This window comes from Oryzias melastigma, linkage group LG11 (assembly GCF_002922805.2).
Source record: "Oryzias melastigma strain HK-1 linkage group LG11, ASM292280v2, whole genome shotgun sequence".
NCBI lineage: Eukaryota > Metazoa > Chordata > Actinopteri > Beloniformes > Adrianichthyidae > Oryzias > Oryzias melastigma.
Window position 1 is genome coordinate 20,569,339 of NC_050522.1, and position 5,007 is coordinate 20,574,345.

Sequence of the window (5,007 nt, forward strand, 5' to 3'; positions counted from 1 at the left end):
GAACACTTCATTTCCTCGTAATTTCATTTGGGGGGGAAACGGAGTCCCGTCACTCGTGAAAAATGTCTCACTTTGACCTCAGAGCAGCAGATCGGGGAAAAACAACAGAAAACAACGTGGAGAACCGAGAATGGTGGTCACAGATCAGGTGGGCGTGGCCACAGGGAATTTCAATACCGCCTGCTGATTTGAATCTTTGATTGAGCCACAAAGATGTCATGACTACAAAAAACAATATGGTTAAACAAATGACTACATTTCAGGTAAAAATTGGCTTTGTTGGTGCCTGTGAAGTGAGATATGTTTTTTCTGGATTAAGACATGACACTGCAGATGTGCTTCCATGCAATTTTAGAAGCTGTGACACTTTCTTTCTTTCTTTTGTTATCAGTTTGTAAAATTCAGATAATTTTGAAGAGACTGTTTGGACAAACGGAAACTCAACAAGACTACATTTTGAAGTGTTAGCTACAAATTAGCTAACACTAGATTTTGTAGCTAACACGACATTTTGAAGTTGACATAACATTTTATAGCTAACACCAGATTTTGTAACTAAAACTACATTTTGTAGCTGGCACGACAAGTTGTAGCTAACATGACATTTTGTAGCTAACATGACATTTTGTAGCTAACACGACATTTTGTAGCTAACACGACATTTTGCAGCTAACATGATATTTTGTAGCTGACACGACAAGTTGTAGCTAACATGACATTTTGTAGCTAACACGACATTTTGTAGCTAACACGATATTTTGTTGCTGATACGATATTTTGTAGCTAACACGACAAGTTGTAGCTAACATGACATTTTGCAGTTAAAACTACATTTTGTAGCTAACAACATTTTGCAGTTAAAACTACATTTTGCAGCTAACACATTATTTTGCATCTAACACGACATTTTGCAGCTAACACGACATTTTGCAGTTAAAACTACATTTTGCAGCTAACACAACATTTTGCAGCTAACACGATGTTTTGTCGCTAACACTACATTTTGTAGCTAAAACTACATTTTGCAGCTAACCCGACATTTTGTAGCTTACATGACTTTTTGTAGCTAACATGACATGTTGTAGCTTACACTACATTTTATAGCTAACACTACATTGTGTGGTGTTAGCTACAAATTAGCTTTGTAAAGCTAATTTGAAAGTTAGTAAAAGGAAACTGCAGTTTTAGATTTCTGAAATTCCAGCTAACTTTTGTTAGAATCACCCTTATATGCAAGAAATGTGGGCTGTAAATAACATACTTGACTCTACATGGTTTAAAATGAAGCAACAAGAGGCAATAAATGGGAATGTTGCACATGAAAACCCAGCTGCTTCAGTCTGTGTGACACCTTTCAGCCTGATGAAACCCGTTTCACGCTCAAGACTCTTCTCCCTAAAAATCTGCTAAAAAAAGCACACACACAAACAAAAACTTTTTATTCTGTTGCTTATATTTTTGTCCTTGTTATATTTATCTGAATACACAGAGGGAATTGAACCCTCTAAAAATACCCTGAAGTTCTAACAGATTTGAAATAAGCAGCTGGAGGAAACCACAGCAAATAGCAGCCAAACTCTGGCCTCTCGTCGCCAACACCAGAGCTCCAGTTTGTTCTGTAACCAGTTTTGAACAAGCACAAATGAAAATCACAGACCTCAAACTTTCACAATACACCGGTCAGGAAATGAGTCCTCTGATAAAGGATGAACCAGACGGAGCCAGAGGGGCTCCATGTGGACTCGAGGACCACGGAACAGAGCTGGAGGACCCATGAGATGCAAAGCGGGACTTCTATCAAAGATAACAAAAAGTTCTCCTGTGGAGGAGGAGTAGATTTTTATTTTGAAGGGCAGGAGCGTGAACTTTGAGGTCATTTGAAAATCACGACAAAGCAGCTTCTGCCCTTCAAAATAAAAGTCAAATCCTCAGAGTGTCTCTCCAAAACAGAAATTCAGATCAACTCACATTGTTACGTTTAGATAATCTTTAGTTTTTGCTAAGATATAAAAACCCAAATAAATTATTCTTTCCGCTTTATTCGTATGAGACATATTTCATCGTATGTTGATGACGACTATTTTTACTTGGTGTTATGTGTGTGAGTTATTAGAGTCTCACCTATTTTTAACTGGATGAGTGGTTTACGTCTGGTCAATCTGCTTCCTCCTTCAATAACCAAGTGCATTTCAAAATAAAAGATAAATCAACTTTTTTGGTTTCATTTTAGGAACAGTTTTTCTAAAGACTAGCAAATATTCAGATTTCTCAACCGATAATATATATATTTGTAATAAAGAATATAATTTTATGCATGTACTTGACTGAAATTCTGACAGAAATGTCTTGTAAATTAAGTTATCAATTATATAATTGTAAATTACATTAGTGGTAGGAATGAAGCATCACATGCTCACAGAAGCATTATTACATTTTTGCTGTGTGAGTAACCGCATATAAAAGCTTTAAAAAAGAAAAAAAAGCCAAAAAAAATAATAATTTATAAGATTTAGTTGATGATTAAAAATGAAAAAACTCTGATTTAGTCTGTAATTTGACCTTTGACCGTTGATTTGAATTAACAGACAGAACACAATAAAGAAGAATGTTTTTAAAACAAGTTTTTTTTCTCTTTACACTAACTCCATATGTATTAATGAGACTCTTTGGTAAACTATTTAGTCAATAAATGATCGACAAAAGACCAGAACGGCTGAAAAAGCTCCGTTGAATCAAATATCAGATTTGCAGAAAATTTTTTACGACATTTAATTTAAAATTAATTTTAAAAAATCTGTAAAATCCTCTAATATAAACATCAAATATTTAAAATATTTAATCTTACAATTCCTTTATTTGTTACTTTTGTAGTTAAAGACGATAATATTGAGTTTGAACTAAAAATGCTTTATTTTTTCTAAAAAAAATACGAATTTAACAAGATCGTAGAATCAGCAACAGAGAAAAAGCAGTTAACTACAAAACTGATTACTTGTAAAACTTTTGTAAATATTTTTTTTTTCTTAGCTAAGATGTGGGATTGATTAAATATCTGAAAGATAACAAATATTTTCAGATTATCATAGATGGACGAAGAGCAATACAGAAAAATCTCAAGTGAAGGAAAAATAAATACGGCTTTGTAAGGAAAATTACAAGAAGAAAGGCACATTTAGATCTATATAGAGAAAAATTAAATGACATCTGCATCTATTTTTACTGTTTTCTTCTTTCGTCATTCAGGATCTTTTTTAAATATCAATCAACTTAAAAAAACTCTGAATTTTCTGAAAGTAGCTTTGCTGATGCAGAAGGTGAGACCATGTTTCAGGTTTCTGCTGCAACGTGTTTGAAAAAAAAAAAGAAAGAAAAGGCTTGCACAAACTAAACTACTCAAAGATCAGAACAGAAACCCAGGAGCCAATCAGAGTGAAGGAGCGTAGCAGTCAGAGCAGCCAATAGAATCCAAGAGAGCTGATTTCAATGAGGAGTCCTGCAGAGTGAAAGGTGGGCTTTGCTACTTCTTCTTTACACTTCAGGCTGCAGGGATGAGCCGGCGAATCGATTCGTTTACAGAGATAAGACGCGGAACATTCCGGCAGCTCCTGAATGCACCACCGACTGCACCTGAGTGGCCTGCTGTGAACATCTGCCGCCACTCTGAACTCCACCTGATGTTTGAAGCCAACAGTCAGACGCATCCATGTCAGAAATGTGCAGAGAATCGAGATCAGAAGAGGCGTTGTTTGCCGCTGCACACGTCAACGACCTGAATCCAGTTTGCATTCAGATAAAAATCTGTTTTCCATTTAATCGACCTGTAAAATCCAGCCGCAGGTGTGTTGTGATTGTAACAATTATTCATATATTCCAAAAAAACAAATGTTAATGCAAATCAATCAAATCTACACTTGCATCAGACAAATTAGACACGCAAAACATTGGTATAGAAAAAAATATATATTTTTGAATCACCATTTAAATTTGGCAAACGCGTCCAAAACAGAAACGTTGCTTCAGTCAACATAATCCAGAAACGAAAATGGCATAAAGGGAACGCTCGAGTAACTCTAACAGTCCAGCTTTAGAAAAAAAAAATTAAAAAACGCAAAAAAGCTTTTCCCGAAACATTTTGTAGTATTCTTACCAGGTTCACATACATAAACACTGGTTGCTCACAAAAATTGTAAGATTTACTGACACAGAAAATCTCATGAATTTATTTGACCGCCATGTATGAAGACAACCGTATGGAGGCTATAATGGATGCCGCCATTTCAAGTTAAAATGTGGTTGTAAGGCCACCATCTCTGCTCTAAGATTTATCACATTTTTTTTTTTATATATTTTAAATAACATTTTATATTATTGTACTTTTCTCTTATTTAAAGAACAGATTCAATATATTTTTTGAAACCTAAAAAAAAATTTGCATTTTGCAATAAACCTGAGAGAACTCACTGAACAACTTTTATTCTGAAAAGATGAGACAATAAGAGCATCAACTGAAGCTGCTAGAAAAAAAAAGCTTATTTATTTTTTAATTAAAATTTATTTATTTTTTTAAGTTGGTACTTTAAATGGTGTGAAGAAGATTCTGGATGATGACGGAAGATTGTCCTACACAGGAAACCCTCCCTGAACGAGGAAGCGTGTTTCACACACTGAGATGATGGAGCATCATCAGCTTTAACTAAAGACGATTAACACCAGCGAGGAATTACCAAACGGAAATTTGGTTTTAAGTAATAAGACTGTATGTTTTGTTTTATTCAACAAATTAGCATCTACAGAAACATTTGTGACCAAACTACGTAATTTTAAAACATATGTAGAATTTTGTCAAATTAAGGAAATTAAATGATTTAAAAAATTTACGTCAAGCTTAAAGTTTTCGCGAAGTTATTGTTTTTGAATCCTAACAGATATTTTATCCAAAACACTTAGCGGAATAAAAAGACTACAGACTGCGACGAAAAGGAAATTCAAAAACAAATTAAACCTTAA

General features: G+C 34.3%; 1 protein-coding gene across 1 annotated transcript in view; it reads right to left on the reverse strand.

The window, feature by feature from the left end:
* Positions 1-5,007, reverse strand: part of LOC112136825 (ephrin-A2) — a 122,473-nt gene that overhangs the window by 101,750 nt on the left and 15,716 nt on the right. The gene's annotated exons all lie outside the window — the stretch shown is intronic.